Genomic DNA, 11419 nt, shown 5'->3' on the forward strand with positions numbered 1-11419 from the left:
GATATGGATACCAGTTCAAGAGTAAAACTACCATCAGCCACCATCTCTACATGGATGACCTAATGCTATATGCTAAGAGCGAATGAGACATTGACTCGCTGATCCACCTGACAAAGATTTACAGTAAGGACATTGGGATATCATCCAGATTGGAAGGTATGGTGGTAGTAAAGAGAGGCAAGGTTGTTAAGCCCGATGGAGTGGAATTACCAGCAGGGCACATACAGGCCGGTTACGAGTACCTTGGTATCCCACAATTTCATGGGAACCAGGATGCAGAGGCAAGGAAGATAGCAACAGCCAAAGAGTAAGAAAGGTCCAAAAGAACCGGCTCAATAGAAAGAACAAACTCCATGCCATCAATATGTACACCCTGCTAGTTATCAGATACCCTGCTGCTATAGTGGTCTGGCCAAAAAAAGACATGGTGGCTGCTGATGTGAAAACCTGGAAGCTCCTCACAACGTAAGGAGATTTCCACCCGAAATCCAACACCCAGAGACTGTACACCAAACGACAAGAGGGTAGACGAGGGCCTTGTGAAGGTCAAAGCCGCCATCCTAAATGAAACTCAGAGCATCTAGAAGTACATCAATTAGATGACACCCAAAGATGAATTGCTGAGAGAATGCCTGAGGCAGCAGCAGACATGGAAGGAAGAACAAATGGAAGAAGGACTATGGCAATATACTATATACCATCGTCAGATGGCTGACATTGAGGAATCCTACCAGTGACTGGGGAAGGCTAGACTCAAAGACAGCACTGAGGCACAACAACATGCACTAAATACCAGACGCAAAGAATCAGGGATCTACCATAATAGAGAGGATCCAGCATCTGTGCAGAGAAGCCTCAGAGACAGTCCAACACATATTGGCAGAATGCAGGATGCAAGCAGGAACAGCATACAGTGAACGGCACAACTAAGTAGTGAGCATTGTGTACAGGAACATCTGCAGTGTATGTGCTAAACCCTCCCAAATCCAGATGGGAGACTTCACAGAAAGTTGTGGAGAATAACAGGGTCAAGATCCTGTGGGACATCTAGATACAAATGCTCACTGGCCAACCAACCAGACATTGTGGTAATTAACAAGGACCAGGAAACAGTGGTGATGACAGATGTAGTGGTACCAAGCGACAGCAACATCAGTAAGGAGCATGGGAAGCTGGAGAAGTATCAGGGCCTAAAAGACAAATGAGAGAGGATGTGGAAAGTGAAAGCCAAAGTAGTCCTAGTGGAGTAGGACAACACATCTGAGAAAACTATCCAGAAGAGTGCAATACTAAGAACGGCCAAGATTCTGCGCAGAACCCTTAAACTACAGGCCTCTGGCAGAGGACATGAGGTGTAGGAAGACACATACTACCCATGTATACACAAATATCTATATCATTTTTCTCACCCCTATGGGTGTTTTGTGTATATATATATATATATATATATATATATATATATATATATATATATATATATACCGTATTTTCCGGCATATAAGACGACGGGGCATATAAGACAACCCCCGAATTTTCGTCTTATATGCCGGGTATACAGTGTGAAGAAAAAAAATCAATACTCACCTCCGGCAGCGCTGCTGCAGGCTGTCGCTCCCTCGTGCACGCTGACAGAGCATTGCTTTCTGCAAGCGGGGCTTGAATGCCCCACCTCCAGAAAGTTAATGCTCTGATTGGCTAACTTAGTCTGGCATTAGCCAATCACAGCCATTCAATGACGTCATGAATGGCTGTGATTGGCTAACGCCAGACTAAGTTAGCCAATCAGAACATTAGCTTTCAGGAGGCGGGGCATTCAAGCCCCGCTAGCAGAAAGCAATGCTCTGCCGGCGTGCATGAGGAAGCAACAGCCTGCAGCAGCACCGCGGGAGGTGAGTATTGATTTCTTTTCTTGAGACACTGTATACCCGGCGTATAAGACGACCCCTGACTGTAGAGCAGATTTTTGGGGGTTAAAAGGTCGTCTTATAATGCCGGAAAATACGGTATATATATATATATATATATATATATACACACACTACATGGACAAAAAAATGTGGGCACTGCATGTTTTTTAGAAAAAGTGCTTTATTATCCTATTTAGTAATGTGCCGATCTTCTTTTTTTTTCGTATTACACCATGAACAGGAAGTGCTGATGTAAACAAGAACAAAGCACGGTGGATGCTGCAGCATGAAGAAGGGAGAGCAGAAAAAAGCAGCGGAAAGTTAAGACCTCATGCACAGGGCATGCACGGATTCTGGCCATGACTGCGGCAGGTGACCCTGCTTACCTGTGTGTGCAGGCGGCATCTGCATGGACCTCTCTTCCTCCGGGTTCTCTGTATTGTAAATGGTCTGCATGATTCGCCATCAGACATGCACAGTACAGATTTTAAATCCTTGCTTCTCCCACAGAATCTGTGGACGGGCTGCGGGTCCGACGGCTACCATTGACTTCAACGAAAGCCATCCATGCGAGAACCGCAGGAAAATAGAGCATACTGCAGTTGCTTTCCGCTCGTGTGCATAAAGAATCTTTTTTACATTGAATGCTATGGAGAGTTATTGCTGCGGAATCAGTGTGCATTGGGCCTTATGGATGGATTTACTATAGCACTGTTGATTCATGATTCATGACTATTTTGGAATTTTTCATTTGGTCTCGGAGAACCCCTTTAACCCTTAGTACATAACCATCCTGAATAGACAGAAACTAAATAGGGAAGTCCTTCGAGCCCTGGTGACAATCTGCCCACCAGTACTATAATTTACCTTCAGTTGATTACACTGGGGAACAATTTTGAACAAAATTTTGGTTGACTTTAGTTTTCCAGGTGATTTAGGCTAAAATAGGCATGCTGATTTAAAAACTGCAGTTAGTTTTCTTCATTCACGTCAGTTTTTCTCTCTACAGCTTATCTTGATGCGATTACTCAAACCTGGGTCGAGTGGAGCACTAATGTTTTCCTATGGGTCGAGAGCGAACCTCCCTCGAGTGGGGAGGGGTGGAGGATGACCTTGGCGACTGGCTGTTATTTGTCTAGGCTATTCAGTTACACATGCGACAGTGTGGTGAGGAGTTGTGTGCCGCTCTTTATAGTAAATTAGCAAAATGTATTTCTTTATTTATACACTTCTTTCCTTTCCTTCATGTCTGCATCTACCATTTCTCGCTCTAAGTGCCTAAACAGCCCCGTTTCCTTTTGCTATATCTGTAGCTGTTTCACCATTCCCAGTCAAAGGGTGAACATCAGCGCTTTTGTCAAGCAAGCCTATTTTGCATATTTCAAAGTTAAGCTTGGTGATCAAGATAAGTCTTGGCCCCTCACAAGGTGTGTAAGCAGTGTATCGAGTTTACAGATTTCGGCTAAGGGAACACACGTGATAAGTTGCCATTTGGTATACCTATGGTTTGGGGATAGTCGGGAGATCATTCCAGTGACTGTTACTTGTGTATAGTGAAAACTTCAGAATATAAAAAGAAAAATATCATCAGCTCTATGTCCAGTGTCTGATGCAGTTGAAATCCTAGTGCGAGTTTTCTTTGAACTACCCTTTCTTGAAGAACATGATTATGGTGAAGAAGAACTAAGTGACAGCAATGATGAAGATTTTGAAATTGAGTTTGACTTAGTCATGGGGTGAATTAAAAAAGATATTGGGGTGAGAGACGAGAACATTATTCTTCCACTATACAAGGCACTTGTCAGGCCTCACATGGCATTTACAGTTGATGTTGCATTTACTTTCTGAGATACAACAGATACAAAATAGGAATTTAAAATGACAGCATTCTCAACATCATTTTTAACCAATTCACCACGTGGAATACTGTGTACAGTTCTGGTCACCGGTGCTCAGGAAAGATGTTACAGTGCTTGAAGGGGTTCAAAGAAGGGCAACTAAATTAATAAATGGAATAAGAGGACTAGAATACCCAGAGAGGCTATCAAAATTGGAATTATTCACTCTGGAAAAAGGACCGTTAAGTGGCGACCAAATAACCATGTATAAATACATGAGGGGACGATACAAGGATCTCTCCCAGGATCTGTTTATACCCAGGACTATGACGGTAACAAGAGGGCATCCGCTACATCTAGAAGAAAGCAGGTTTAATCACCAACACAGAAAAGGGTTCTTCACCGTAAGAGCAGTGAGACTGTGGAACTCTCTGTCTGAGGATGTGGTGATGGCAAAATCCATAGAGGAGTTTAAGAGGGGACTAGATGCCTTTCTAGAGCGCTATTATATTACAGGATATAGACATTAAATACCAGCGGGGTTGTTGATCTGGGTCTTGGAACTTTCCAACATTGATCCAGGGATTATTGTGACTGCCATTATGGAGTCAGGAAGGATTTGTTTACCCTCCAATGGGCTAAATTGGCTTCTGCCTCACTGGAGTTTTTTGCTTTCCTCTGGATCAACAAGAGTGTGGAAACAGGCTGAACTAGATGGACATTGTCTCCCTTCAGCATAACATACTACGTTACTAAGTAAAAAAGGCTTCAGAACTCAAGCATCAATGAGAAAATAAAATTTATTATTAAAGGGGTTGTCTCGCGAAATCAAGTGGGGTTATACACTTCTGTATGGCCATATTAATGCACTTTGTAATATACATCGTGCATTAAATATGAGCCATACAGAAGTTATTCACTTACCTGCTCCGTTGCTAGCGTCCTCGTCTCCATGGTTCCGTCTAAATTCGCTGGCAGCTTGCTTTTTTAGACGCGCTTGCGCAGTCCGGTCTTCTCCTTTCAGCACGGGCTGCTTCAGTGTGCTCCCCGCTACAGCTCTTCTGCGCATGCGCAGACGAGCTGTCACTGCTCGGGAGCGCGCTGGAGCGGCCATTCTGTACCATCCTCTGTTAGAGGAAGGTGCAGAGCCGCCCAGCTGTCCCGAGAAGCCGCCCAGCTGTCCCGCCGTCCATGGGCCGGGGGGGGGCTGCCGCTGCGCCGGGGGGGGGCTGCCGCTGTGCCGGGGGGGGCTGCCGCTGTGCTGGGGGGGCTGTCGCTGTGCCGGGGGGGCTGTCGCTGTGCCGGGGGGGCTGTCGCTGTGATGGGGGGCTGCCGCTGTGATGGGGGGGCTGCCGCTGTGCCGGGGGGGGCTGCCGCTGTGATGGGGGGGCTGTCGCTGTGATAGGGGGGCTGCCGCTGTGCCGGGGGGGGGGCTGCCGCTGTGATGGGGGGGCTGCCGCTGTGCCGGGGGGGGGGCTGCCGCTGTGATGGGGGGGCTGTCGCTGTGCCGGGGGGGTGGGGGGCTGCGTCGGTTACCTGCTGCCTGGCGGTGGGTGACTGTGTGCCGTGGTCGGCCGCGTTCAATCCAGGGGTCCGGTCAGCGGCTGCGGGGCGTCTGGTTGTCAGGGAGACACAGCTGGTAGCGTCTCGGGAGCGCGCACGTCGGGCTACAGCAAGCGATGGGAAAAGAGCTGGCGGCCATCTTGGGAAAATTTTTATAAGTTGCTGAAACGCTGGAACTGTAAGTACAAACCAGCTAGAAAAGTCATTTACAGGGGGGCTTAGTAATGTATGCTTAATTAGGGGGACTGGGCAAAAAAAAAAATTCACTGCTTCCTCGAGACAACCCCTTTAACTTAACTGCTACTGATCTGGATTATGATTTCTCCAGCAGGCTTTGGGGTATTTTGTCGCTTTCTGAATTGAGTATCGTGTGCACACATCGTCGACCAGAGTCAGACACAAATGCTTGTCTAAAACCGGGAGAGTCTCTACAATGTGTAGAGGCTCAGGCTTTTTATTATAACACATGACAACCGCTCTTCAATGGGCGTGCAACAGATTACATCAGTAACATATAAGATTCTCATTTGTCGGATCATATAGAATCCCCCACCTCTCTGCCCACCTCTCTGCCCACCCTCTCTCACGTCCGCCATAGTATGGACTTTGTCTTCTTTAACATGCAGACAGCCTTAAGGAATTCTGTGTAGTTGACAAATCATTTGTTTAACTAGCTGAAGTCAGCTCCGTGTATAAGCAAGTCTTATCAACATGTGCTCAGGCTGAAGCAATTCCTTTGTTGTAGAAGTTTCAGGATGGGAGGGGTGAAGAAGTGCTAATTCAACACTCAGTGTTGGTCACAGGATATAAGGATATACACATAACACTATGGCCCTTAACTCTTAGAGGTCTCTTGTGCAATTCTATGTACTTAGAGCAAATACTATGATTAGATTGTGTGTGTGTCCTTTAAACTCTTAAGCTAAAAGTCATTACAACAACAAAATACATTTGGGTTATATTAATCGATAGACATTTTATAAATAATCATTATGTCTATCACAATCCCCCCTTAAAATGTCTATCCTCTAATTCTCTATCTAATTTTCACAGTTTTCTGCGCGTGAGCCTATAACTGGAGCGCGTTGAAGGTTCGTTTTAGAGTCTTCAAGGGGGTGTAGGACTTGTCCACTCCTTCTGGGGATGCATCCAGCAAACTCATGGTGGGAGCGGCTTTTCCAGCATCAGTTTCACAGGTGTCTCTGACACAGGGGATAACACAGCAGACTAGAACAGAAAAGGTAACCATCAGTTCACATACAACAGCAACGCCCGTCTGTGCCAGGATCCTTTACCACCCGCTCATCCATGGCGAGTGCTGGTCCCAAAAGTTAGCTCTTTTTAGTTAGTGCGGTCAGCTTCTTAATGACAACTGCGTCTTTACCCGCGGGTCACGTGTCGTCTAGGATGTAGGTACAACAAGTCTCCCCTATCATCTTACAGACACTCCCCTTTTTAGCTAAAGTCATATCTAAGGTCACTCTATTTTTTAAAAAAAGTCATAGTCGAGGTAGGTCCTATTGGTCGACTAGTCCCTATAAGGCGTCTCTAGTATAATTTATAAACCACTGCTAATTATAATAAACATAATTAATCCAGTCAACATTTATTTACTCTAATGATCAGGAAAATGGACTCGAATCTAGTTTTAACTTGATCTCTAATTTTTAAAACTTGTCAGGTACCCCCCTTGGCTATCCTATGACGTCAATGTACACGTGTAGATCAAAACTACCACCAGGGGTCTCTCTTCTCGCTCTAGCATAATGTTACAATACTAGTAGCGTGAACAGGTACGCACGGCGTGGGACTCCCTAATCTTCACCCACACCAATGTCCCTCCTGGAGATAGTCCTAATGGTGAACACGTCCAAGTCGCCTCACCCTTGCGTCAGGGTTTTCCCACTGCCCGTAAGTCCCTACTCCTAGGAGGGGGGGGATCCCTACCTCACCTCAGAGGGAGGCCATGGATTCCCTGGGCTCATTTCCGGGCATCCATACCCTCTATCTGTACAAGTTAACACCCCACAGGGTGTGCCCTCGCCGGAACCTAAGGTCTTCTGCACTATCCCTTGGCAAATGGGAATTCCACTGACAATCCATCTTAGGAGATCGGGGCAGGCGCAGTACTAGTACATTTCTCCTTTTCTTTGGTAGCGTATGTGTTTGGCATTATCGGAACTGGCTCTTCATCTTTTTTAAACAAGGGAAATATTGGTGAGTTCCCCAAAAATCTCCCTCTACCCTGCCTAATTGCCTGGCAGGTGTAGTTTCCAGGGTAGTCAGTAATACTCTCTCTGGTGCAAAACACTTAGGTAGTTATAGAGTATTCCTTCTTCCATTTCTCACGTACAGTGTAATTAGCGGAAATGTTCGTGAAGAGACTAATAAACCACTCTTCAGCATCTACAGGGAGATTTAGGGGGACCATCCCCGAGTGTAGTCGGGCACTACCGCACACGCAACAGTTAGACTTGTTGCTCCTGTTAGCATTGTACCTCATCAACTCCAACCAGAGATTCTGGTCAGAGTAGCCAGTCGCTACTGTCAAGGTGTCCTCAAAAGGTAGGGTTGGCTATGATCATCATGTTCGTCAAGGTCTTTATCTTACGGCGGAGGGGGTTAATTATGGGCACGGGACTAAGTGAAGGCTTCCATTCGGCTGCATCTACCATACCCCTTATTTTAAACTTCCCTAAGGGATCTGTCCTCCCGTACCGGTATGTCCCCAGACTATAAGTCTCCCCGTCCCCCGGGCTTGGATCTCCCATGGTTAATGTAAAAACCGCATTAAAACCAAGCAACATACTAAGTTCAGCCTTCCAATACCTGCTGTCCTTATTATTCTCAAGGAGGGTTATACGACTAATTAGGGATTTCCCGCTCTTATTTTTCTTATTTAAGGCACTTCGCGGTTTATAGGACTAGTCTGTTCCTGCGTTCCATCCCACTAATCCCCAATAACGGCAGTCTTCTCCCCAGACGTTATCAGTGGCGCAAACATATTGTATTCCCCGGGTATATAAGTCATATAACCAGCTGGACTGAGCTAAATCTGGCCTGCGGTGGGATCTTGCGCCTAGACACGGGACCACAGTACAATAGTCGAAGGAATATGCAGCTACTTGAGCATTGGACGAGTTATACCAGAAGGTAACCATACCCCCATATTCTTCCGACTAAGGATTCCAGTTGCCACCCTCCTCTCTCACTAGCCCTAACCAGAGTAAGGTCTTTGGCACAACTAAGACTGGTCTCCCGGATCTGAAGCTTTCTTACAGTATGAAGCATGGATCCATGTAAGTTTTTCGGCTAGTTTCACAGCTGTGGCAGTAGTCAGAAGCACCTGGTAGGGGCCATCAAATCGGGGCTCAGGAGGGTGCTTCCTGAGGAACTTCTTGACGCACACCCAATCCCCAGGCTGCAAGATATGTGTCCCAGTGTCTGCCTCTGAGTCTGGAAGAGAACACCTGTGCATAGGCTTTGGTTAGTTCTTTAACAACGGAAATCACATACTCAGTCAACACATCAGATGTTAATTGTAACCACTGAGGATAGTAACGACCTAGCCTTGGGGCTAGCCCAAACAATCTCGTAGGGAGATAATGTATAATCCCCCCTGGGTTCATATCTTACACTGTATAAGGCTATTGGATGACAGTCTTTCCAAAGTGGCGTCATTTTTAAGTATCTTACTTTTTAGCGTGCCACTACGTCTCTCCACCTTTCCACTACTCTAAAGGTGGTACAGTATGTAAAAGGCCTGGGATACACCCAGAGCAGACATGACATGTTACATTCACCTGCGAAGTTTATACCTCTGTCTGACTCTGAATCACTTCTGGTACCCCATATTCACAGTTTACCTCGTTCATGAGCTTCTTTGCGGTTACCTACTTGTTTGCCTTGGTAACAGGGTCAGCCTCCAACCTGCAAAGACATCAACAACAACAAGCACGTAGTCATACTTCCCAACAAGTGGGAGCTGAACGTAGTCAATTTGCAATCCCTGAAATGGGTAGAGTGGTCCCGGCAAGTGTGATGTGGCAAATTTACTTCTGCCCTGACTCACCTATGGCATAGATCATGCTAAACCGGACAAATGATGCAGCAGCTACAGAGAACCCAGAAGTCGCCCAACCTCTTTCAAGCGTCGTCGTCATTACTGCTTTACTAGGTGGGTCTTTGCGTCCATCAGCTGGGCCATCATGGGATACAGGAACTGTGGTGGGCAAGTGCTGTTGACCGTTCACCACACGCTGTCCTGTTTCTGCTGCTCCCATATTAGTCCATTTATTCTTTTCTTCCTTGCTGGCTTGTAACTGTAAAAGTCTTTTAGCATATCAAAGTCCAAATTTTTGTCAATGTCCAAAGTTTTTTACCACTGACTCATGCTGTCAGTATCTTTCTTCTTTCTTCCACGGCTTGAGGGCCGCTGCCTTTGCTGCGCTGTCAGCGAGGGTGTCGTCTCTCGCCTCTCCAGTGTAGGACTCGGTGCGAACTCTCAACTTTGTCAGGTAGAAGTAGGGCCTCCATGCGACTCTGTACCGCTGCACCATTCTCAATTGGTTGTCCTGCTAAGGTAAAAACTGTCTGGCCTTCCATATTGGGCCGTAATCATGAGCTATGCCAAATGCATACCAGGAGTCAGTGTAAAGGGTTGCAGTCTTACCTCTCGCCACTCTACACGCCTCAGTGAGGGCCTCCAATTCCGCTTCTTGTACTGTGACATGCGGAGGCAGAGCTTCTGCTTCTAGGACATCTTGTTGTGTGACCACTGCATATCCGATGTGGAGTCATCAATCCTCACCCTGGTACCATCTGCAAAAAGCTCAACATATGCATTATCAACAGAGGTTCTGATAACTGTTTGCATACCTGCAGTTTCTTACTGAATTAGTACTAAATAATCGTGCTGATGTTCTATTTCACATGGCTCGGAATCTTGTTATCTTATTCCATTTATATTTATTTTTTTTTCAAACCCAATAGCTGATCTACAACACCTAGATCATCTATGACCCAGATCACCTATGCCTCCCCCCTTTTGAAGCGGAATACTCAATGGAAAAAGAGTCATTGCGTTCAAACTAGTAAACCAAGAGGCACAAAAACAAACACTTTGTAGGTCAAGGTGACATTGTATGCAGCGAAGTCTGAGCGAAAATCTCCTTACAAAAAAAATGTTTGTTTGTTTTTTTTTTTCCTTCAGGTCGCAGTTAGCATTTTTTAACACAAGGGGGCGCCACACAATTCAAATTTTACGTCACCCAGTGTAATAGTATTTCAGGGTATGGCCAGCGTTTAGCTTTTACTCTCCTGTCGGAATATAATTATAGCTTCAGTGTAGACTGACACTAGAATATACAAAAGACTTAAAGGGGTTGTCCCGCGGCAGCAAGTGGGTCTATACACTTCTGTATGGCCATATTAATGCACTTTGTAATATACATTGTGCATTAATTATGAGCCATACAGAAGTGATAAAAAGTTTTATACTTACCTGCTCCGTTGCTAGCGTCCTCGTCTCCATGGTGCCGACTAATTTTCGCCCTCCGATGGCCAAATTAGCCGCGCTTGCGCAGTCCAGGTCTTCTCCTGTTCTCTATGGGGCTCCGTGTAGCTCCGTGTAGCTCCGCCCCGTCACGTGCCGATTCCAGCCAATCAGGAGGCTGGAATCGGCAGTGGACCGCACAGAAGAGCTGCGGTCCACGGAGGCAGAGGATCCCGGCGGCCATCTTCACAGGTAAGTATAGAAGTCACCGGAGCGCGGGGATTAAGGTAAGCGCTCCGGTGAGCTTTCTGTACGTCCCTGCATCGGGGTTGTCTCGCGCCGAACGGGGGGGGGGGGGGGGTTGAAAAAAAAAAAACCCGTTTCGGCGCGGGACAACCCCTTTAAAGAAAAACTAAAGAATACGGATGAATTAACATCCTGCTCTGGGCAATTCAGTCCCTCTTTCTTCACATTAAAAGTAAAATTACTTCATCAAATTGCATGAAAAAGTTTGCTGGGTGACTATAGGGAAATTATTCCATCTGTAGGAGCCTTCCATAACATCATCTGTCTGAGCATCCATTGGAGAAGCGGGCAGTGGAAAACAGAGCCCCTGG

The sequence above is a fragment of the Eleutherodactylus coqui genome, chromosome 11 (assembly GCF_035609145.1).
Source record: "Eleutherodactylus coqui strain aEleCoq1 chromosome 11, aEleCoq1.hap1, whole genome shotgun sequence".
Lineage (NCBI taxonomy): Eukaryota > Metazoa > Chordata > Amphibia > Anura > Eleutherodactylidae > Eleutherodactylus > Eleutherodactylus coqui.